Genomic DNA, 26,467 nt, shown 5'->3' on the forward strand with positions numbered 1-26,467 from the left:
AGTGCTCTCCAGGGGAGCAGCTCTGGGAGGTCATAAGTGTTGTCATTAGTCTTCAAAAATACGTACTAAAGACATCGCCTTCACTTGGTTCAAGAGAGAATAAGTCAATTGAAAAATAAAAAGACTAGAAGCCAGTATAAAAACAGAAAATATTTCTTTAGATGGCAATTTTAAACTTAAGACTTTAAATATTTATTCACTTTAATTTCTGCATTTTTAATAATTTTAAGTCAAAGAGCACTGAGTAGTATTTGTGTCTTATTTTCCATAATATTTAATTATCCTTTCTTCTACTTCAGCTTTATGGGATAGAATAGTTACTACTAATCCTTTTACAACTTTCATGAAAAGTTCTGTAATTCCAATGAAACAAACAATTGTTGAAGACCGTAAGTTATCTTAAACATCTGATACTGTCCTACAATTCGAAGTCCATTATCTTTTAAGTACTATTATAAGGTTAAAGCAAATCATACATAACATGGTAAAATTCTGAGGGTAACATATTGCTAACTGCATTTTTCTATTACTCTAAAATGTTTATTACCTCTATACTACATCTTTATATTTAGAGATTATAAGAATTTTTATGTGAAAGATAAATATATTTGTATTTTGACTTCTAAGCATGTAAAATAATGGTCTGTAGAGGGATGGATGTCACGTGACAACACGATAACAAATTTATTGAAAGTTAGATGTTCATACCAAATACTTATCTTTAGAAAGGACATTATAAAATCAAAGACAAAAAAAAATGAAGTTCTCTTAATAAGTACAAACAAGTTCAGACTGTTTCTTTTAGAGTATCAATAGCATATCACATGTTCTAGTTTCCTTTATCTGCCACAGATGGGGCAGGGGAAATAATGCAGTCAGTGCAACCCCAAGGACCTGACTGGATATCCAGCAGGAGCCACATGCACGTGGAGTGGAGCATGTCTAGTTCCAGTGCTGGGTCGGTGTAGGGGGGGTCCAGGAGCTACTGGCCAGCCAGTGTAGCTGAATCAAAGAGCTCAGGGAGTGACAGTAACTGAAGAAGAGACCTACTATCAACTTCTGGCCTGAGGTACACATGAACATATGTATCCATTTGTACACACACACACACACACACACACACACACACACACACACACACTACAACACAATACAAACAAACACAACTGCCAAAGATTCATGAACGTGTCTAATGCTACAGAACAGGAATGTGATAGCACGCTCTGTCACTAGTTCTAACTTTTTTTTTTAAGCTGGAACTTACTATGCGCCCCCAGATTGTCATTGAGCTTTAAACGGGTGTCCTGCTTCAGACAAGGTAGCCAGGTAGAGGTGTGTGTTGTCACGGCTGACTGAATCTGACGTCTTGCTCAAATATACATGATGGTTTTCATCTACATCTGTTCTCAACTTTTCTTCTCTTTCTTCCGTTCTTGCCCTTTGTACTCGCCAAGATACTCAGATGATTGTTTTTGTACCTAAGGTCTTGATTATACCAGAAGACTCTCAGATAAGCAAAGTACTTTATTGTGCCAATTTATTCACTTAAGACTGTATTTTTCCATTTTCTTCCAAATCAGTCCTGACAGTAAACACAGAAATTGTACCTTAGATGGCTTTAGCTTAAATCCCCAAATGCACAGGACAAAAAAGGTATCGTAATACATACTATATGAAATTCTACATTTTGATCTATTTCTCATTCTTGCCTCAAAGAATAACACATCTGATCTTTTTTAAAAAAAACTTATGGATATATAAAATCTATTATCTTATTAACTAATGCCACCCATCCATTCACTCAATCTTCTACAAATTGTTTATAGAGCCTCTGTGACATGTCATGCACCAGAATACCTTGTAATGACACAGAGACCAAAGGACTCTCAAGGACTCAAAAACAGGGGAGGAACACAAACCAGTCATGGCAATTTTTATGTGGGGATGATTTTCCTAGTTAGACATCAGCATTATTGGTGGAGACTTTTATTTATTTGGTTTGTGTGATCTAACGCTTCTTTTTCAATTTTTAGCCTAAATTTTCAAATACAGCCAGGCATAGTGGTCTATGGCTGTGATCTCAGGTCTTAGAATGCTGTGGATTCAAGGACAGCTCAGGACACAAGGTGGAATCTCATCACACACAAAGGTTAAAACTAAACAATAAAAAGGATAGAGTTACCCAGTCCCATACTTACAATTTAAAAGGCCCAGAGTCATTCTGAAGGAGAGTACTGTGGTAATAAACTAGGAGTAAGCACTACAGTGAATAGACAGGGCTTTTTCTGTTTTTCTTTTTGCTGTTGTTACCTTTCACTGACCCACAGAAACATGTTCTACCAAGGATCTCAAGTGGCCACACTTGGTTGAGACTCAGGTAAGTGATTTGCATTATTCTTCCAGCCCTCCATTTCAAAGTTCTTTAGACTTATTTCCAATTTTGCTGTAGGCTGTCTGCAAGAACAACTCCTCCAATCTCAGCTCCATTTCCTAGAGTTGGCCTTTTGGTGCAAATTCAGGGTCACCTTAACTTGTTCCCCATTCTCTTACAGCCTTTTCATCTACTCATCTCCATTCCTTTGTGATAAACATGCTAAACTACTAGGGACCCCACAGCTACCATATTTGGGTAGATTCCACAGGGAATAGCAACCAAAAAACAGAACCCCCACCCACCCAACGAAGACCTACACCAAGAAACACATCACATACCGTAAGTCCAGGCGATTAGTTCCCAGTACAAAGCACAAAACATGAACAGTCAACACAATAGGGCTCCTCTAGAAGCCAGCAATTCTAGTACAATAGGGTCTGAGAAAAGCAATTTAGTTGAAGCAACAGACAAGAACTTGAAAAGAGAAATTGTGAACATGTTCAAGGACCTTAAAGAAGATATGACAAAATTCCTTAATGAACTCTCAAAAACACAGTTGAATGAAAAATAATTCAAGACATAAAATTACAACTTAAAAAGAAATAGAATCATTAAAGGAAACCCAAACTAAAATAAAAGTAGAAATCAAAATCTTGGGATATAAAAACAAAACAAAACCAAAACAAACAAACAAACAAACAAACAAAAAAACTCACAGGAAGCCTTCCAAGCAGATTAGAAGACATGGAAGAGCGAATTTCAAGTCTTATAGACAAGTTAGAATGTTAAATCTACAAAAATCCAGGTACAAAACACACAAAATCTGGGATACTATAAAAAGATCAAACCTATGAATAATGGGTATAGAAGAAGGAGAAAAACCCAGGTCAGGGTTGAGGATTTAGTTCAGTGGTAGAGCGCTTGCCTAGCAAGCGTAAGGCCCTGGGTTCGGTCCCCAGCTCCGAAAAACAAAACAAAACAAAACAAAACAAAACAAAACAAAACAAAACAAAACAAAACAACCCAAGTCAATGGCACAGAAAATATTTTTAGCAACAATAACAACAAAAAATCATACAAAGAAATGTCTACAATCTAAAGAAAGAGATGCCTGTCAAGGCGTAAGAGGGAGTGTACAGAATTCAAAATATATAGGGCCAGAAATTCCCACAACACATAATAATCAAACAACTAAATGTGCAGAACAAAGAAAGAATATTACAATCTATAAAGGAAAAAAATCAAGTCACCTATAAAGGCAGGGCCATTAGAATAATCCCTGACTTTTCAATAGAGACACTAAAACACAGAAGGGTCTTAATGGATTTTATGCAAGTTCCGTGAAACCACAGGTGCCAGGCCATAGTACTATAGACAGCAAAACTATCAATTATAATTGATGGAGAATGAAAACATTCTGTAAACAAACAAACTCCAAACTTAAGCAATTTCTACCCACCAATACAACCTCAGTCTGAGAGGCTAACTACACTTAACTACACCTAGGAGGACAAAGAAATAAAAAAAAATCCAAAAACAGCAAATAAGGGGGGGGGGACTCATACCTCTACAACAAATTATCAATAATTAATAAAAATTGCTCAATAATAATTCACTATTAATAATATCAATTCTAAATAAAGAGACAAATACAGAATAAATTAGAAAATAAGATCCACCTTTGTCATCCAAGAAACACACCACACCATCAAGCATAGATATCATCCCAAAGGGTCAAGAGATGTAAAAGATATTCTAAGCAATGGACCTAAGAATCAAGTAGGTGTAGCTATTTTAGTATCTGATAAAATAAGCTTCAAGCCAAAACTAATCAGAAGAGATAGAGAGGATAATATACTCATTAGTTGAAAAATCTACAAAAATTATATTGCAATTCTATATATATAGGTACCAAACACAAGGGCACCCAAGTTCATAAAAGAAATACTATTACAGCTAAAATCATACGGTGATAATGGGTGACTTCAATACCCTTCTTTTATGAATAGATAGGTCGTCCAGACAAAAACCAAAGAGAGAAATGTTGTAGTTAAATAGTATCATAAATCAAACAGACCTACCAGACATCTACAGAACATTCTACCCAAATATTAAAGAATATACTTTTCCACATCAACTCATAGAACTTTCTCCAAAGAGGACCGCATACTAGGGCACAAGGCAAGTCTCAACAGATATAAGAAAACTGAAGTAACAGCCTGCATATTATTTGACCACGATGGATTAAGGCTGGATACCAACACCAACAGAAACAGCAAAAAAGTCATGGAAACTGAACAACGCCCCACTGAAAACTGGGTTAGGAAAGGAACCAAGAAGGAAAGTAAGACCTTTTAGAATTGAATAAAATTAAAACACAACATACCCAAACCTATGAGAAACAGGAAGGCAGTTCTAAGAGGGAATTCAGAGCACTAAATTCCATATAAAAATGGAGAGATCTCATATTAATGATACACCCTAAAGTTCTAAAAAAAATGCAAGAATAAATAATACTCAAAAAGAGTAGATGGGGAAAAAATAAACTCAGGGATAAAATCAGTGAAACATAAAAACAAAACAACAAAACAAAGAAAAGGAATCCATGAAACGAAACTCAGATTTAGTGCTTGCTTTATGAAAAAAGAAAAAAACAAAACAAAACAAAACAAAAAACCTAGAAAGCAGAGGCTGGAGAGACAGCTTAGCCATTGACTACCCTCCAATTACCAGATAAGGTAATCCTCTGCTAACATATGCAACTGGAACCATAGGTTGCTCCAAGTGTACTCTTTGGTTGGTGGTTTAGTCCCTGGGAACACTGGGAAGGAGGCTGTCTGGCTGGTTGAGAATGTTGTTCTCCCTATGGGGTTGAAAACTCCCTCAGTTCCTTCAGTCCTTTCTCTAACTCCTCCATTGGAGACCCCATGCTCAGTCCAATGGTTGGTTACAAGCATCTGCTTCTATATCTGTCAGGCTCTGGCAGAGCCCTTTCCAGCAGACAGCTGTATCAGGCTCCTGTCAGCATGTACTTCTTGGCATCCCCACTACTGACTGGGTTTGGTGACAGTATGTGGGATGGATCCCCAGGTGGGGCGGTCTCTGGGTGGCCTTTCCTTCAGTCTCTGCTCCAACTTTGTCTCCGTACTTCCTCCTGTGAGGATTTTGTTCCTCCTCCTAAGAAGGACTGAAGCATCCACACTTTGAGTTTTTTAATTTGTTACTTTAACATAGCACCTAATGGATGTCATTATGACATTGTTATACATATATGCTGTTATATTTTCTTTTTCTCTCCCCAGTTCCTGGTCGCCATTTCCTCCTTTGCTTTGTCATAGGTACTCCATTCTTCTTTTTTCTTGCTCCCTTTTCTTTCCCTTAAGATCTCATCCTTCCTTTTCACAGTCCCCTTTCTGTTTTCAGAGTCTATACCACACACACACACACACACACACACACACACACACACACACACACACACATACACACACACATACACACACAAATATATATTATTGTATGTACACATCTATATGAATTTAAATCAACTGTCTAAATAAGAGGAAATGTACATTGTTTGTATTGTTGAGTCTAATATTCTCCAGTTACATTCATTTTCCCAGAATATTTATGATTTAAATTTTCCTTATTGCTGAATTAAATTCAGTTGTGCATGTGTATCACATTTTTCTTTATCCATCTGTTTGTGGCTAAGCTGGTTCCGTTTTCTAGCTGTTAGAAATATTGTAGTAATAATTGTGGGTGTGCAAGTATTTCTGTGGTGTTTCGATATAGAACCCTTCAGATATATACTCAGGGATGACATTACTAGGTCATGTAATAGTTCTGTCTTTAATTATATGAAGAGCCTCCACACTGACTCTCATGGCTTCAGAGGGTGGCATTCAAATCAGCAGTATATGAGGATTCCTTTTTTTCTACATTCTTACCAGCACTGTTTTGATTAATTTCATTAGTATTTATTAAACTGAATGCTGTGCCAGTATGTGCGTGTGAGTGCAGGTACTGGCAGATTTCTGGAGCTAAAGTTACAGTTGTGATTCTCCTGGTGTTTTAGTTGGGAACCAAAATTGGGTTCTCTGACAGAGGGTATATGCTCTTTTCTCTAGTCCTCAGCATTTTTTTTTGATAACTATTCTAACAAGGGTAAGATAGGGTCTAAGAGCAGTTGAAATTGGCATTTAACCTGATGGCTAAGGATGGGGAACCCCTTATCAAGTACTTTTTCGCTATTTTTGTGATTTTCTTTTGGAAACTCTTTTATTAATTGGATTTTTGGTGTTTAAGTTTTATTATCCTTTATATTATAAATAGTAATGTTCTGTTTGTTGTATAATCATAAAGAGCCCCCATTCTGTAGTCTCACTCATTGCTGTTGCTTTCACTTGATTTGTAGGAGTGTCTTAATTTCATCAGCCCATTTGTGAGTTCTGGGGATTCTGCATTACAGATTCCTTTGCAGAAGTCCTTGCCTCTGCTTGACACAAAGAGGATTGTTACCTGAGTTTCTTCCAGAGATTTCAAACTTCTGAATTATTTTTCTGCAATATGAGGGATATGGATCACATTGTATTTTTCTGTATGTGGATATTCAGTTTTCCCACTTGTGCATTCATTTTTTAAACACCCCCCCCCATTTATTATGTGCTTTTAACTTATTTGCTGAAAGTTAGGTCTCCAGTTGTGTAAGTTTCTTTCTGCATCTTTTTTTCTATTACATTGTTGTTCAAGTTTGATTTTATGCCAGTACCATGCAATTCTTACTGTTCTGATTCAATAGTATAATTACAGATCAGAAATTTAATGAAATTTTGAAATAAGGACAAAAAGCCAAATTATTCTCTAGGAATGTTTATAAATAGTACCTTTCTTAGCCAATATAATTACTATCAGCAGTTGCTTGGGTGAGCTTGAAAGCCAAACAAGAATGTCATGATAAATGGTAGACAAATTCCTCAAACATTTTAACTTAAAACATTTGTGCATATATTTATTCACCTTGTTTTGATGGAAAAACAAGAATATTTTTGTGTTGAACACATTGGGACAAGGGAAAATTTCCTGAACAGAACACCAATGGTATATGCTCTAAATCAAGAATGGACAAATGGGACCTCATAAAACTGAAAAGCTTCTGTAAGTCAAAGGACACTGTCAATAGGACAAAACAGCAACCAACAGATTGGGAAAAGATCACTACCAACCCTACATCCGATAGAGGGCTAATATCCAAAATATACACAGAACTCAAGAAGTTAGACTCCAGAGAGTCAAATCACCCTATTAACAATGGGGTACAGAGCTAAACAAAGAATTCTCAACAGAGGAATAGCAAATGGCTGAGAAGCACCTAAAGAAATGCTCAACATCCTTAGTCATCAGGGAAATGCAAATCAAAAAACTCTGAGATTCCACCTCACACAAGTCAGAATGACTAAGATAAAAAACTCAGATGACAACAGATGCTGGTGAGGATGTGGAGAAAGAGGAACACTCCTCCACTGTTGGTGGGATTGCAAGCTAATACAACCACTCTGGAAATCAGTCTGGAGGTTCCTCAGAAATTTGGACATTACACTACCTGAGGGCCCAGCTATACCACTCCTGGGCATATACCCAAAAGATGCTCCAATATACAACAAAGACACATGCTCCACTATGTTCATAGCAGCCTTATTTTTAATAGCCCGAAGCTGGAAAGAACCCAGATCTCCTTCAACAGAAAATGTGGTACATTTACACAATGGAGTACTACTCAGCTATTAAAACTCAGTTATTTCATGAAACAGCTGATATCATGAAATTCATAGGAAAGTTGATGGAACTAGAAAATATCATCCTGAGTAAGGTAATCCAATCACAAAAGAACACACATGGCATGCACTTACGGATAAGTGGGTATTAGCCCAAAAGCTTGAATTACCCAAGATACAATCCACAGACCACATGAAGCTCAAAATGTTGGAAGACTAAGGAGTGGATACTTCAGTCCTTCTGAGAAGGCAGAATGACATATTCACAGGAGGAAATACAGAGATAAAGTGTGGAGTAGAGAATGAGGGAAAGGTCATCCAGAGATGGCCCCACCCAGGGATCCATTCCATATACTGTCACCAAACAGACAATATTGTAGATGCCAAAAAGTGCATGATGACAGGAGCCTGATATAGCTGTCTCCTAAGAGGCTCTACCAGAGCCAGAGAAATACAAAGTCAGATGCTCTCAACCAACCCTTAGCCTAAAAATGGGGCCACCAATGGAGGAGTTAGAAAAGGATGAAGGAGCTGAAGGGGTTTTCAACCCTATAGGAAGAACAATATCAACCATCCAGCCCCTGCCCCCAGAGCTCCCAGAGACTAAACCATCAACCAAAGAGCACACATGGAGAGACTCATGGCTCTAGTCACATATGTAGCAGTGGATGGCCTTATCAGGTATCAATGAGAAGAGAGGCCCTTGGCCCTGTGAAGGCTCAATGTCCCCATGAAGGGGAATGCCAGGGCAGGGAGATGGGAGAGAGTGGGTGGGTGGGGAACATTCTCATAGAGGCAGGGGGAAGGGGGAAAGGATAGGGAGACTCCAGGGGGAAAATTGGGAAAGGGGATAACATTTGATACAAAAGTAAAAAAAAAAATCCAATAAAAAAATGAAAAACATTAAATAGATCACCAATTGTATAGAATAACATTTTCATATACTAATTTGTAAAAAAACCCACTATATTATAATGAATAAAATATGCATATATACATATATATTTATATATGTAATGTATATAAATAAACATAAGTAGAAGAATACATTCCAAAGAGTCAACATTTCTGATACGAGAAGGCTAGGAGACAAAAGTGAGAAGAATTTTATTCATTTCATTTATATACTTATGTATTATATAATTTTAAATTATGAATATATTAAATGTAGTATAATAGTACAGATCATTCTTCTTTAATAAGGACTTGTGAACCTAAATGTCCTCAAGGCAGAGACGAGGCAAATCCTGACAGTCTCCTAACATGAATGAATATCATGTGCTCCTTTCACTCATATTTATAAGGAAGAAAATTTTTTATGTTACCTATTTTCTATAATACTTTATTTTAATAGACAGAAACTATCATGTTCAATTTTTAAAATTAAATACACAGTTATTTAGTATTTGAAATAATTTATATTCAGAATCTTATAATTCTTGAGTATAAAGGAGGTGTTGTAATTCTTAAGGACAATTCATTTTCAATCCTAGTCCATTAGTAGAGGAAAATCAATGCAGCCAACTTAAACATATTAGACTTGTATGGAGTTGCTCCTCTGTCCTCTTCCCATATCATGGTATGTCTTTGTTCTCTTTAGGAAAATTCAATTAGCAGCATTAGTATCCTCCTCTGTCAGCGTAAGGCAAGAGTGAGTCAGTAGTGAGATCCTCCTCACTACTCAAAGACATGTAAGCAGGGCTTGCTGATTTCTGACTTGCTAGTTAACAGAATTACAGCTCCTTCTATAAATGACTCTATGTGTCTTCTCATAAACACAGTGACAGCTCCTGAAATCAATCTTTCATGACCTTATTGATTAGGACACTTAGAAATAATGAGACTTCACTGGTAGCAGAATAATGCTTAGAAGAATGAAAAAAAATACTCCAATGGGGGCTTGCCTATTAACATCTCCAAATTTATCTTTCTACCACCCCTTTCCTATTACATTCACCTAGATCCAAGTATGAGATAAAGTTCCCCATGCATGTGTACTTTCAATGCTTGATGGTAACATTTTAAAAACTAAAATAAATACATTTGAAATATTTTATCAGTTTTCTAAGCCATAAAATCAAGGTATCATTTCTAAATGAAGGGAATACTAGGATTTATTTCAAGACTGAATCAGGAGAAAAACCATGTAAGGAAAAATCTGAACATCAAAAAAAGCTTTAAAATGGTTTTAGTTATCTGAGTGTTTTTGCTAAAAAAAATAATTTCAAGCACAACATCAAATACTTCTAGTATTCAATCTTCTGATTCAATTTAACTTCTCATAATATATAGATTAAAACAAAGCAAATTGCAGCTCAGAGAGGAGCAGTGACTGCCTCGGAGTCTGCCTGACTTTCCCTGAATTCTGAGAGGAAATGCCTCTAACCTCTTCTTTCAAGTGAAGAGCTTAGTTGAGTAAGGACAAAGGGAGAAGAATCCTACTTTCATTTTCAAATAACTTGGGTTCTCTTGAACCTAATAAAGAGATAACCATCTCATCTCAAATAGGAGCTGTAGAAATGTGCATCCCACAGGGAAGCAGGCACACTTGCTGCAGGTTTCCAGTCAGCACAGTCAGCTTCTGCAGGGCTTTCTCAGCTTCCCATTTCTCTGGCAGGATAATCACTGAAGGAGTCAGAAGGGTCCTTTTAGTACAGGTCAGTATCAGTTGTCTACTAATTTACACAGCAAGAGCACATGAGAGTTCCTTTTTCAAGCCTTTCTAACACTCAGTATCTCATGTTTTCAAACTTCTTTGCTGCAGAAACAGCCTGTATGTAAGCATATGGTCATCATGCTTACAAATGTAAGCATAAATATGGACCTCAGTTATTAATGATACTGAGTGTCTGACTGTCCTGTTTGTAGCTTTGTTCATGTTTTAATGGATTTCCTTTGCTAATCCTTAAACATTTTCACCAGTCTATTTGCCAGTTAAGTATGCAGCAAGTGTTGTCTTTGCATTCATGGCATTTTGTTTTGCTTATGCTGTATGACTTTTTCCCTAAAATGTTATATTTATTACTCTTGAAAAAAATGTTCATTGATACTGTTACAAAATAGGAATGACTTAAATTTTAATTTGTGCCCTACTTCTACAATAACATACTTTGCCTCCAATCTATAAAGATTAGAGTTCATATTTTTAAATGTTTTATGATCCTTTAATTCATATGACTATTACTTGACTAGAATAGTAAACTGTCACAACTCCATAGATTGATATGTAATTCTATGATTACTTTTCAGAGAAGGAAACTAAGGCCTACCGAGACTTATTTTAACCAGAAAATTCTTTGTGATTAAAAAGAAAATGATTCCTACTTGCTTTAGTTAATAGTTATTATCTGCCAAGAAACCTGCTAATTTAAAAGAAGTCAGTTGAATTGAAGAAAGCTGGCATCGAGTTCCACATACAGGTACCAGCATGTTTTGTTCTTACTGTCACTATTTCCGAGAACCCAGACTTAGATAAATGTGGCTGAAAACAGTAAGTGTTTACTTACTGCATGAAGAATCAATCACTAAGGTGAGCCACTAACAGAATAATGTAGGAGAGGTAGCATGATGGAGTACTGTAAGGCTGCGATGGGAAAACACATCAACAAGCACATGTTACAAGAAATCACTCCATGTGCTAATATTTATTTGTTTGTTTTTAATTGTAATTAGTGAGAAAAGAAGGTCTGTAATTTGTTCTGTTCAATAGCAATATCATTTCTAGAAATGTAAAGATTAAATAATTCATGGTCTCATCTCCCAAAGGTTATTTTCATAATACTTCTTCCATTAATGTTACAATAATGTGGTCTTACTCAAATTTTTCTGTAAATTATTTTACAAAAGTATTTTATAAATTAACTTTTTTTCGAGATAAATGTTTAAATTGGTCTTTTGCACAGATATGTACAAAATCTTCTAAAGAATAAAAAGGTTATTTAAGTTCTTCCCTTGAGATATTTGACTAAAAGTAGCACTTCAGGGCTGTTAAGTAAGGCAGCTTGGTGGGTAACAGTACCTGTTGCCAAGCCTGTCAGCCTGAGTTTCATCCCCAAACTGCCCTCCCACCTCAACGCCCTACAAACACAACACACCACTGTAGGAGAGAACTGAGTCCTCCAAGTTGACCTCTGGCCTCCATGTGTGAGTCACAGGATGTGTGCCCTCCCAGTAAATATAGAATAAAATTAAAAACTAGAACTTTAGGGGCGTGTTCAATTTCCTTTCTATCTTTCTTTCTTTTTATCTTTCTTTTCTTTTCTTTCTTTCTTTCTATTTTTTTTTCAAGATAGGGTTTCTCTGAGCAGCACTTGCTATGCTGAAACTTTGTAAAACAGCCTGGCTTCAAACTTAGAGATCTGCCTGCTTCTGCCTCCTCAACTCTGGGATTAAAGCCATGTGTCACTACCACTAGTTGAAGAGTTAATTTTATCCACAATACTGTTGCGTTCCCTTAGCACTGTTTATCACACTATTTAGGTTTAACCTGCCTATGAGTGGTAAGCATGGTTTTGATTTATGTCTACATTTTGTAGAAAAGCAATATTCTGTTCCTAGGAAGAAATAAGCAGTCACCCAACAGGGTGTGTAAGGCTTATTTAGTTTAGAAGGCAATTCTAGGGCTGGGGAGATCTTGGGGCATAGTACTTGCAGTGCAAGGATCGGGATCTGAGTTCAAATCCTCAGAAGTCTCACAAAAACCTGGACACTGTCCTATGTACCTATAACCCAGTGCTGTAGGAATGAGGGGAGAGATAGAGACAGGAAGACGTCTGGTGGCTTGCTGGCCTCCAGGTTAGCTTCAGGTTAAATGAGAGACTCTCCTTCAATGGAACACAGAGGAGGAGAATGACAGAGTAGAACACTTGACATACTCCTGGGGTCTCTGGAAGTACCTCCCCAGCCCTGCTGCCACCATGTGTACATACTTTACATGTAAATCACATACATATTCCCACACATTTTAAAAACATGAACTCTATGCCTAAAGTTTTAATTTCAATACAGATTTTCTAAAAGAAGCTATGCACTGTCAGCCAAGGCAGGCCTCTTTCTCCATTAAACCAAGTCCTCAGCTTGTATTTGTTAAGTTTAAAATGGCATACACTGCTTTCCAACATGTAAAACAAGGCTCAACATCAAGCATAAAACAGTTATACAAATTACTAATTTATTTAGAATAGCCAAGTCATAAAATTCTGGATTTATACATTGTTTTTGACTACAATAAATATTTTATTTTTAAAATGTAGTTTTAAAATGCTTTTAGAACTTCACTGTTCAAAAATGGCTAACTGGTTAAGTAAGGCATAAGGCAAGACTTCTGGTGAAAACAACTGAAAAAAAAAACGAATAAAAGATCTTTGGGGTTGGGGATTTAGCTCAGCGGTAGAGCGCTTGCCTAGCAAGCGCAAGGCCCTGGGTTCGGTCCCCAGCTCCGAAAAAAAAAAAAAAAAAAGAAAAAGAAAAAAAAAAGATCTTTGCACTTTGCTTACAAAAACTAAAGCTACCAGACAGAGAACACCAGTCAAAACTCCAGGAGCAGGTGAGAAGCTGGAGCATGAAGCACAGAGCCCTTAGAATAAATCTGCTTATTCATGAGAAACAATTAGACTTTGAACTTAGAATGGCTCCAGAAATAGTAGTAGTCTTATTACCTACACAAAGTAAAGGAAGCATTTCCAAAATCAAGCACCATCACATCCCAAAACAGACAGAACACTGTTCAAATCAAGCAGTGAGGTCCTCCAAAGGAATGTGATCGCATTAGAAGAAGAGCACAAACCAGGCCAACTTAAGAGCACCAGGCATTTATTTCCTTCTGGCTTCACATCCAATCTGAAAGCCACTAGTTATTCCTATCAAACCGTTCCAGGAGTGGGCACATCTTACCTATGGCATTGTATTCCATAGGGCTCATAGCTGGGCATGAGAAGAACACTAATGCCTTCTTTTGCCCAGCAGCCTGTAAAGTGTCTTCTAGCACAACGACAGCTGAGCCAGTAGGGAGGACAAGTCGAGCTCAGTTCTAGCATGCTTTCTTTATTTCTTATTATATAGCTTATATAAGCTCTCTGGGGTATCTGGGACCTTCCCTGACCAATAACTCATCAGCATGGCAATGGGATTCTTGTTTGATAAACAATGGCTTCTAGAACCAGCATTGTGCCCATTGTGCCACTACACAGGAAAGTCACCTTCTATTATGTTAAATGGGCTTACAAAGTAGCAGGCTTTCATTTGGCTTTCTCATATGCCCTTTACTATGGCGAAGTCTCCTTCCTTAACCTTTCTTTCTTTCTCTTGCCTGCCCTCCCATCACTATCTATGTTTGAATCTTGCCCCACTTAGCATTACCCTCTCTCCACAACAGAATTGAACTTACTTTTTTCTAACATACTTCTATTGATTATTTGTGTGACTGAATCTCACATAATGCACACCAATCATCTTTACTTCCCAGTCCTCCCAGGTCTGTGTCCCCTGACCCCAACCATGTGCCTTTCCCGCCCCCTAAAAGATAAAGAAACAAGAACAAGAACAAAACACCAAGTCCAATTTGTCTAGTCCATATAGTCACTGGAGCATAGTCAAACTTTTGGTCAGTCCCTTAAATTCCTTCTCTACCCACACCCCTGCTAGTAGCCATCTATTGTGGAAAGCTACACTTTAGCATCTTTACTTCAACTTTTTGAACTTCTCTTCCATGGCTTCTTTTCTAGGTTGTTACTTTTAGGAGGATTTGGGAAGGGGTTGAGATTGTCATAGAAGCCTTCCATGTCTCTCTGTCTTATATGAGTCTGCAGACATTGATATCACTGCAAAAGAAGCTTCCTTGTCCTTTATTGTCGGCAGGAACATGGATCATGGACCAGATAGCACTAGGTATCTGGTAATGGCAAGGACGATGGGCATTAACCTGGCCCCTGGCATCAGCACATGCCACAAACTCCAGTGACAATATGGCCATGAACACCAACACAGTCCCCAGTGGCGGCTCAGACCACAGATATCAACATGACTTCAGGTGGCAGCACAGATCACAGGCACCCACGTGGTGTGGTAACACAGGCCATGGCTGTCAACAAACATGGGCCTAAGTAGCAGCATGGCCCATGTACCTTAACATGGACTCTGGTGGCAGCATAGGCTACTCACATCTTCATGGGCCTCGCTGCATCATGGCTCTTAGCCATCCTCATGGCCTCAGGTGGTAGTACAGGCCATATAGATCACCATGGCCTCTGAGTGGTAGCTCAGGCCTCAGATACTGACATAGTTCAGCCTCTCTTTACCTCTGTCCTCCACACCCCTGGAGCATAAGTTCATATTACAGTGGCACTGGAAACTGCAATGTTACTCAGTATATTTTTTGCCTACACAACTCTATCTGCAAATACTCAATGCAATGAGTAACTGGTCTGGCTCAAAGCCTCTGGTCTCTTTAGCACCATAAATTCTGTACTATTGCAGAGACTGCTTCAATCATAGCTATGTTTCAGGAATCCATCTTCAGTGGTGATGGTGTCCTTCAGATCTGCTTCTGTACCACCAGCTTCTCATTATAGTCCAGCAGCTTAGAGATGGAAAAGTGTTTTAGGAATGACCAATGTGAAAGGTTGAATCTGGGCCTGATGGCTGCCGACTTGGTCAGGCCACCCTACTTGGTGACCCTGACAGGCAATTGGATCTTCTGGGTAGCTGCTCCAGCAGGCAGCCAGTAATATCCTTCTTTACTTTAGTTCCACCTATGTTCTATTAGCTCCCCTCCTTTAAGCCATCTCCTGAAAAGTGGACACTTCCTAGTTTCCTGGCATCTACAGGTGTTCCAAGTCAAGCATATAACACTAGGATTTAAAGTTAAGATCTACGTATGAGAAAGAACAGGCAGTTTGTCTCTCTGGACATGGTTACCTCAGTTACCATAATTTTTCCAGTTCAATTCCTTTACCTGAAAATTTCATGATTTATTTTTTCTTTACAGCTGACTAAAATTCCACTGAGTATCTGTATTGCATTTCATGATCCATAAACCCACTGATGGAGTCCATTTCTTAGCTATTGTGAGAAGAGTCACAATGAATATGGATGAGCAAAAACCTCTGTAACGGGATATCAAGTCCTTAGTGTGGATGTCCAAGAGTGGTATGGTCAGCTCGCCTGGTTGTTCTAGTTCTAGCATTTTGAAGAAGTACTACACTGATGTCCATATTGCAGTCTATACTTAAACATTAGACAAATGCTACTCTCATCCTCACTAAGAGAAGTTTCTCTTTGTGGTGAACGGTGATAAATGCAGAGACTCTTGTCTGTTCAAGATACTCAGAGATAGTTACTTAATCCTAAACATGCATTTGTTCCTCTAAAGTTCAGGCAGCACGATGGAAGAGAAAGCAGAAAGAATATAAGAGCCAGAAGATAAAGAGAAGAAATATGAAATGCTTTGTTTAGACAATGATACAGCCATTGCAAAAATGATCTCACAGCAGCTGTGGTTGTCTGAACAACCTTTACAAGATGCAGATGCCAAAAAGCCAGTCAGTCACAGGTGGGGAGGAACTTATGGTATCCTAACCATACCTGCTGACTACAAGCAACTGATAGATTCTGGCATGCTGGGGGTTGGGTGTGAAGGACAGAGAACAACTGCTTTCAGTTTTCCCAAAACTGCTACCGAAAGGAAGTCCACGTCTCCAAGGACAGTTCGAAGGAAGTCTACCAGTCTCCAATGGACAGTTCGAAGCCCACAGCCACACAGACTGTCCTGATTAAAATGAGTGTAGCAGAGATTGTTAAAACCAAAGGGTTACAAAACAAAGCAAGAAGGTAATGAATTTGAAAAATGGACCAGGGGAAGAGAGGTGACAAAAGAAGATATGTATGAATGCAAGCAGAATAAGCCATCTAATGTATTAAATTGTTAAAAAACAAATTCAATCAGCATAAATTTATAAAAACACAAAAGAGAAACAAAACCACAAATGCAAATTGCATGTGGTGACTCACAATTTATGTTACTATAAATTAAAAAAAAATCACTTCAGAAATCACTAAGCAATACTAAGCAAATGAACATATTTATTCATTTTTAATTTGAGGTTTTCAGATAATGAATCAATAACTTATTTGTAAATTATAAAAATTCAAAACAATAACTATAAAACAATAACATCCAAAATACTGAAATTATGCAAACCCTCTTTTCTGAACACAGTAGAATGAAACTGAAAATCAAAGGCAGACAAATACAGAAAACTTGGTAACAACTTTTAAGTTATATACTCTTAAACAAATAATGGGTGAAAGAAATTACAACTCAAATTAGAGAATACTTTAAAATAAATATGAAATACAATGCATTAAGACTTATGGAGCACAATGAAAACTGTGTTCAGAGGGTAACTTACGGTTATATTAAAAAGAAAAATATGAAATTACAACTTAATTTTGGACCATAAGAGAGATGTAAATAACCCCTAGGCCAATGAGCTGAAGGGAATACTATCAGAGTGGAGATAAACAAAGTGAAGAACAGAAAAATAGCAGAGAAAAATCAATGATATCAAAAGTTGGGTGGGGGAGACGACACAAGTCACACACAAACACACACACACACACAATCAGAAATTAAAGTGGGACTATTGACAGTTTATGAAACAAAAAGGATTATAAGAAATATTAGTATCAATCATGTCAATGAATGAAATAACACAAATAAGGAAACCCAATTCACAGGAACACATAAACTATTAACACTGATTCAACAGAAAATGTAAATCAGTGTGAAGTATTGATGAAGCAACTGACAACCTCTCAACAAATAAAACTCAGTGCCAGGTGACCTCACTGTCAAAATATACCCAACAATCAAAGAACTAACATCAACCCTTCACAAATCTCCCTAAAGAACGCAAGAGGAGGAGCTCCTCCTGGAGTTACCCCGTAAGACCAGTGTTACCCTGACTAAGAGCAGTGTTACCCTGACTAAAACCAGTGTTACCCTGACTAAGAGCAGTGTTACCCTGACTAAGACCAGTGTTACCCTGACTAAAACCAGTGTTACCCTGACTAAGACCAGTGTTACCCTAAGACCAGTGTTACCCTGACTAAGAGCAGTGTTACCCTGACTAAAACCAGTGTTACCCTGACTAAGAGCAGTGTTACCCTAAGACCAGTGTTACCCTGACTAAGACCAGTATTAACCTAAGACCAGTGTTACCCTGACTAAGACCAGTATTACCCTGATTAAGACCAGTATTACCCTGATTAAGAGCTGAGCAAACTGTAAATCTATGTCTGTTATGTAGAATTCCAAAATTCACAACACAGTACATAGTATAAAGTAAAAATAAAAATTATATAATCTGTGTATAAATATAATTTGTCTTTGAAAAGATAAGAAATTGGGGTGGAGAGATGGATCAGCAGTTAAAAGCACTGGCTGCTCTTCCAGAGGACCCACATTCGATTACAGCATCTACAGGGCAGTTCACAACCATCTGTAACTCGAGTTCCTGTGACTCCCTCTTTTGGTATCTGGAGGTACCAGACATGCAAATGATGCATAGACTATATGCACTCATACACATAAAATAAGTAAATCTAAAAAGAGTAAGAAATCATTTTTAGTGGCTGGGGAGATGGTTCGGAGAGAAAACTGACTGACACAGAAGCATAAGGTCCTGAGTCTGGATCCCCAAGAGCCAGCATACCATGTCAGGTTTAGTGGTGTGTGCCTATCCTCCCAGAACTAGGGAGATGAGCAGGGAGGATAACGAAAGCTCACTCACTGGCCAGCCACTCTCGTTAAATCACTGATAGGATAAAGGGATCTCTGTACAAACATGAGGAACTGATTCAGGTCCCAGCACCCACATAAAAAGCTAGGCATGGTGGCCCAGACTGATTTATAACCCCAGTTCTGGGGATACAGACAGAGAGATTCCAAGTATCTGTCTGGTCAGAGAGCCAACCAGAATTATTGAACTTCAGGTTGAGGCAAAGATGCTGTTTTCCAGAATAAGGTTAAGAAGCAAATAAAGGAGACACCTGACTTCTATCTCTGGCTTCTACACCCACATGCACACCCTGACAAGTCCCCAGAAGATCAAACAAACAAACAAAACCAAACAGACTTCCTAGACGTAAAGAATAAAATATGATGATGATAACTAACCATTTGTTGGACTGTTTTAAGAATAAACCAGAGTAATCAGATAGGAAATTAATAAATTAGGAATAATTTTTCTAAAGTTGTAACAGCTAGAAAACAAAGAAAAAGGAACCATACAAAGTTAAAAGAGAGTGTAACATATTCATAAACTTTTATTTTATAGTAGAATAATCAATGAAAATGATTATCAGTAATCATTTGGATAGAGAAAAAACTAAATTAACTGTCTCTTTCATGTTAGGAAGAGAAATTAATTCCATTCAGATACTAAAAGTAAAGGCAAAATTATATTCTCAAAAATATAGAAGGTGGGATAAAATTTTATAAGGGGAAAACTATTAGTATAAAAGATGAGATCAATAAATTTGACACACTGAAAATAACAACTTTCATCAAAAGAGCCAAAGGAAAGCCAAAGAGTAGAAGTAGATACTTTGAGGATACTTGAAAAAACTAAGAATGGCGTCTAAACTTAAGAGAAAATTCTTTTGCCTAGTAAGAGCACCAGTGGAAGGGGAAGCCCTTGGTCCTGCCAAGACTGAACCCCCAGTGAACGTGATTGTTGGGGGGAGGGCGGTAATGGGGGGAGGATGGGGAGGGGAACACTCATATAGAAGGGGAGGGGGAGGGGCTAGGGGGATGTTGGCCTGGAAACTGGGAAGGGGAATAACAATCGAAATGTAAGTAAGAAATACTCAAGTTAATAAAAATGAAGAGAGAGAGAGAGAGAGAGAGAGAGAGAGAGAGAGAGAGAATATTCTTATAGAATGGTGGAAAAAACTCAAAAATTTAAATAGGTATCCCATAAAAACAAAAACCCAAATGGTCAAAAAATATGTAAAAGTGCTTGAACCTTTCAATAGAAAATTCTACCTGAAAACTATACAAGGTATTTACAATAGCACAAAATTGACAAAAATTTAAATCTTACACTCATATTTTAAGGGGGAAAAGAGCCAGGGCCTTCACATACTAATAGGAAGACAGATGGGTGAAATTGCTTTGGAAAACTGCTTAGCTTAGTATAAAGGTAGATTAAGGGTCTGTATAGATGACCTAAGAATTCCTCAGGGGCAGTTTTATCATGAAGTACCAGAATACATGCTTAAAAGTACTCTTTTAATAACTCAACCAAAAATTTCTGACTACGATGGTGGGTGAAAAGCTATGTCTGAATGAGGACTAGGACTGCTATACCACCATATTAAGCTTCTTTCCCCTAAATTACCAACCATCAAGAGCTATGCATGCTAGCATATGTCTTCCAGGAGGACCTTGGCTTCTAATGGGATCTACTGCTACCTGTGCTGCTATAGCAGCCACAGGCATCCCACTGACCAGCATGAAGTAGCCTCACCAGAAACACTCATAAGAAGGGCAAAGGGAGTTTTAGAAACAGAAGTCTGAGCTGTTGAAAACCAAATAGTGTGTCTGGAGCAGAGTTAGCATGAGAATGTATAGGGAGTGGCCTTAAAACCTAAACTGGAAACGCAGACAGACAGACAGATAGACACAGAGAAAAATTACTCTTTGTCCCACCATCAATAGATGGCAGAAGTGTGCAGTGAAACCCAACACAATATCCTAATTATACACACAGATATACAGGTTTGCAGTCCTATAATTTCCCTTCAGATCTGAATGAATGCAACAGCATTCTACCCCCACATCTGTGGGGCTACCAAATAATGCAGAAGAAGACAACAACAGCATCCCAACCAGGGGAAGACATTCACGTAGAGTTTACTGTCCTTTCTTTCACGCTATTGCCAATTTCAACTAAAACAAAAACAAATCCTTTTTAGTTCTTTTAATGGTTTTCCTATCATTTCCAATTGTTTTACTTCCATTGTTATACTAGTGTGTTTTAACTTACATCTAACCAGAAATGATATTTCTGACTATGTTTTCTTTGTCCACATTGACACAAACCTTGATGTTTCCACAGCAACAACAGTTGGTCTGCTACCTCTTAGAAGTCCAACTCGTTCATTACCCCTTCCTTCTCTAGTCCTTTACTTCACAACTTAAAAACACCTTCGGCCCTCAGAAAATAGCCTACATTTCCCCCAACCGATAACCCAAATGTAGCTTGGTGAACCAATGAGTTATACTTGGGTATGGGTGAGTGCTCATTTACTAGGGACAGAAGTGTTGCATCAGTGAAGCCCACTTGGGCATGAGGGACAGCTCACAAAGCAGGGACCCTGGAGCACAGTACACAGACCGCAGGCAGCTCAGCAGGTTGGAGGGAAGCTTTTCCAGGTGCCTCAGCTGGTCTCTGCTTCTTCCAGGCTCTGGGCTTGTCTGAGAGAGCTTCTGTAATGACTAGTCTTGGGGAGTGAGGGGCCTAGTGAACCTGGTCAGTTGAAGAGACTTTCTGAAGCTAGTGTGTATTTAACTCCCTATGTTAAAAATTTCCCTGCAGGATAGAGTTTCAATCTCCCCTTATTACCTCCTGTTCTAAAATATTTTGGTATTTCATCTTCTTTTTCATACCCCATGTTTTATTTTCCAGCCAAGATGCAAGGTTTATTCTCAGGAGAAAGTGCATCAGAAATGACATTTTCATGATAAAACTAGGAAGGAAACTACAAAAAAAAAAAAAAAAAAAAAAAAAAAAAAAAAAAAAAAAAAAAAAAAAGGAGGGAAAACCAAAGGCTCCAGGATAGTGGCAAGATTCTATTTCTCAAATGGCCACTGGTAAGATTATTTTAAATCATTATATGCACATGTGATCTATAAAAAAATGCATATCTTGTTACAAAAGGCTAGAGGACCAAAATATAATGGAAAAATAATCCACAAAGAGTTAACTTGAACAGTTATAACAAAGTTATCAAAACTATGTGAAAAATGTGTCTATAAATCAGTACCACCAATACTCATCTACGAGTTTTTATTATAAATGCATTTGACTTTTAAAAAACTGCCTTCATAAATTCACACTAAGTAATTCCAGATAAAATGACAAAGGCAGTTATGTTTGTATCAAGAAAGGCTTACCTTAGGAAGGTCTATTTTAGATATGATATCCACACAATCTATTTCATGAAATACCTTACTCATGACATATGACACAATATACAAATTAAAGTATTCAACTGAATGAACTTTGTTGACTCATGCATTTAATTACCACATAAAACAAATTTATGACATTTCTATCATCTTTCCAGAAAGTTCCTGCTGCCTCTTTAAGAGTCAATTTTCTTCACCTCAAAAATGTCCTTTCTTAGCTGGGTGGTGGTAGTGCACACCTTTAATCCTAGTACTTGGGAGGGAGAAGCAGGTGGATCTCTGTGAGTTCAAAACCAGCCTGGTCTACACAGTGAGTTCCAAGACAGCCAGAGTTACACAGAGAAACTCTGTTTTGAAAAGGCAAACAACCACCACAGCAACAAACAAAAAATGTCCTTTTTCAAAAAAAAAAATACAATTCATATGTTAAACTTTTCCAGACTATAGAACCTCATTTGTTAGTATGTCTTGAGGCTTCTAACTCGAGGTAGCTAAGTAACATCTAACAAAACATTTCTTTTTCTTTGGGCTATAAACATATATCAATTTCTGACAAAATATAGAGCCATAGAAGCTATTTTAGTTAATTATCTGATGCTCGGAGGAAGCAGCTGTGTAAGCCGAGGAGAGTGAGGACATAAAATGACTTTCCAGACGTTCTACACTGAAAACTTCCAGCTGAAAAGAAGACATAAGAACCAAACAACACCACAGACTTGTGGCAGACCGGCAATGCCTACAAGCCTGAACACGGTGTTCTGAATTTAATTACTGGTGAAAAGTCTCAAGGCTCAGTGATTTACCCTCTCTCACCCTAGGTGTGTGCTAAGTATCTGCAAGTGGTGAGGACCTGAAAATGGCTGGGAAAAAGACAGAGAGGAATTTTAATGTTTGTTCTTTGTGTGTTAATATAAATTTCCATGATAAAACTTGAAAACCCCATACATGACGAGGTTGGCTAGAGACATTACACGGTACACTGTGATTTGCCTTTCCTCATCCTAGTTCAAACTGGGAATTCTGCTAGCTATGTGGCTTGCTTATTCAGGTTTAAAAGATTAACAGCTGAATCTCGATTTAAATTTGGCAGCAATCTAAAAACTTAGTAAGGGCAATTGGATAAACTCCACATCCAGTCTGTCTGCTTAAACTGTTTACTTACAGTAACAGCATACAAATGTCTCATGTTACTGATAAACCACAGAAAATTCCTGGGACGCTCTTACTATCCAATCATAAAAGTAATGTTCATCATCATAGAGTAATGTCAAAGCAATTACAAATCATGCTCACTTGTACCAAATTCAACAAAATAGTAAAAATAAGGGAAATGTCTTTTTGGATACAAAAAATGTTTTAGAAATAAATATGAAATAATTCAGCATTTCTGTAACAGGATTCTTTTGTTTAGAACAATTTATTTTTTCTTGAATTTGTAATAACTTTAAGCTGACAAATAGAAAAAAATAAGAATGTAAAGAATAGTTGTAATATGAACATGACTCTGTCTGTGAAAAGAATAGAAGCAGTCAAGAGTGTAAGCTCCACCTGTCAGGGTGCCTATAGTTGTAGCACTGTGGAGACAGAGTCAAGATGATCACTTGAGTTTCAGAGTTTAGATCAGTCTGCCCACAGTAATAATCTAGCTCAAAAATAAACAACAACAACAATGAAAAACAAAGCCACCCGAGTGATGGGTCCTCTATACACTTGCTTCTCTGAATAGTCACTCTTCGGAGAAAACATTAAAATTTTTCTGTTTATCACCTATGTATAAACTGGAATGTGTGTGTGTGTGTACACGCACATGTATGAGACACACGTTCCCATGAGCGTGCGTGCACACACACACACACACACACACACAGAAAGAGAGAGAGAGAGAGAGAGAGAGAGAGACAGAGAGAGAGAGACAGAGAGAGAGACAGAGAGAGAGAGAGAGACAGAGACAGAGAGAGAGAGAGAGAGAGAGAGAGGAGCGGGGGGGGGCAGAGAAACAGGCAGACATACTTGGCTATTTCTGAATTTTACATTACTGGAATTTTACTTATATTTTTTTTCTTTTTTCTTTCTTTTTTTTTTTTTTTAGTATTTAACATGTTTTAATGTTTCTTCACAAATAGTGAAAATACTTAAGTATAGGCAAGAAATAATCATACTGCTGTCATACCCTGAGCATTATAAATATAGAATTATAAATTTAAAACATTTTTTAGTTTAAAAAATAAATATGGTCATCAAGGCAGCTCTGCAGGTCTCTAGTAGGGCGGGTCTCTGCCTTCCTGACTGTGCTCACCTTTATCCATTTCCCAGGTCCTCCACATCTGCCTCTTTTTCCTCCCATATGTTCCAGCCACCTTGGTCCATGCCACAGCCACATCGGAAGCCTCCTCTGTCTCCACCTCTGCCACCTCTGAACATTCCTCCAGGACTGCCACGGTCCATGAGTCCACATCTTCCTCCTCACATGCCACCAGGGCCACCTTGGCCATGATAATCAGTTGAAACTGGAAAGAGTGGTGGAAGGAAGCCCTCGGGGATTAGGAGTCTTACACTAGTTGCATTATGTTCTCCAGGCAAAGTTCTGGTTTCCATAGCTCTGATTCGGATACTGCCAGTCTCCAGCTTGGCGCTGGACATTTCCTCCTCTAGAGAGGTTCCCTTGGGAACCTCAGGGTCCTCTTGGAGGGGAGCCTCCTGTGTCTCCTCCACAGCCTCGCATGTGACCCATGGGTCCTCCAGGACCTCCTCAAAGTGATGGTGACATTCCTCTGCCCTCACGAGGTGGCATGCTACCCCACATGCTGTCCATTGGAGTCTTCTTTTGGGCAAGAGAAACTTTAAGTTTGCTTCCTTGAAAATCTTTCTCACCAAACCATTCCACGGCAGCCTTGACAGTTGGTGGATCTTCATAGGACACTGTGGCATCACCTTTAGGCTTTCCTGTCTCCTTATCCAGGTAGATATGGATCATGGGTTGTCCAGTTCTCTTGTCTGCCAGATCATCCAGAGGCACATTGTCACTTAATGCTTGCACATAAACTGCACTGTTGTAGAGTCTTCTTGGGTCTACAGGAAGGCCTACATCAAGATCTGCTCCTCCATCCATAGGTCCACCAGGCTTACTAAAGCTACTTTGCTCTCCGGATTTCACCCATTTCACCAAGTCCTCCTCCCCACTCACCTCTGTTCATGCCTCCACGATCAAATCCCCCTCTTCCCTTGCCCTGGTTATCAGGGCCACTCGAGCTCTGGTTCTCTCCTGGTCTTGAAAATCCTCCAGACTCCTGCACATCAACACCCATGCTACTGTGGTGGTCCTGTCGGAATGAACTCTGCTGCCTGTAGCTGCTGCTCTGTTGGCTATAATGATCTGAAGTCTGGCTGTAGGATCCGGTCTGAGGGGGTAACTAGTGGGAGGCTGCTGTCCATAGCTGCTTTGTTGACCATAGCTACTCAGTGGTTCATAGCTGCTTGCTGTCCATAAGTGTTCTGCTGAGAGTAACTGCTCTCTGATCATAACTAGTTGGCTGTGAAGAAAAGTAGCTGGTTGGAGGATAAAATGGAGGTGCAGTGACTGGCTGCATTGGGTAGCTCACAGATACAAGGGGATAACTGTAGTTACCCTGTTCATATCCTAGGCGGGATTGGTTATAAGCCCTGTGCTAGATTGAGGTTAACTGGTCTCAGCAGGCTCATTACCATCCTGTAGTTTTGTAGGTGAGGTGGCTGCTGGCCATAGGCTGGATAGGCAGGCGATGGGCCATATGCAGACTGAGCTGTGTAAGAGGCCTGCGCTGTGGTGACTGTAGCAGTGGTGGTGTCATAAGTACCAGTGCCATATCCTTGGACAGGCTGGCTGTATGCCTGGGGGACAGTTGGCCTGATATAACCAGTGGGAAGCTGTCCAAGATTGCATATGCACTCTGCCCTTGTGGCAGTACCCTGAGCCTTGGTATAGCTGACATCAATAGGCTGTCCATAGGTTCCATAGCTTTGTTGCCCATATGCCTGGGTGGTCTGTGCATATCCTTGAGTTGGCTGGGTGGTATAAGCACTGTAGCCCTTCTGGGCTGCAGCTTGGCTATAGGTATTGTAATCCTTGGACTCCATTTTCTCTCCTTC

At 38.5% G+C, this 26,467-nt stretch overlaps 1 protein-coding gene and 1 pseudogene across 9 annotated transcripts in view; both read right to left on the reverse strand.

The window, feature by feature from the left end:
• Nucleotides 1-26,467, reverse strand: part of Scaper (S-phase cyclin A-associated protein in the ER) — a 399,452-nt gene that overhangs the window by 148,901 nt on the left and 224,084 nt on the right. The gene's annotated exons all lie outside the window — the stretch shown is intronic.
• LOC134480179 (RNA-binding protein EWS-like) lies at nucleotides 1,565-26,463 on the reverse strand (annotated as a pseudogene).

The sequence above is a fragment of the Rattus norvegicus genome, chromosome 8, assembly GCF_036323735.1.
Source record: "Rattus norvegicus strain BN/NHsdMcwi chromosome 8, GRCr8, whole genome shotgun sequence".
NCBI lineage: Eukaryota > Metazoa > Chordata > Mammalia > Rodentia > Muridae > Rattus > Rattus norvegicus.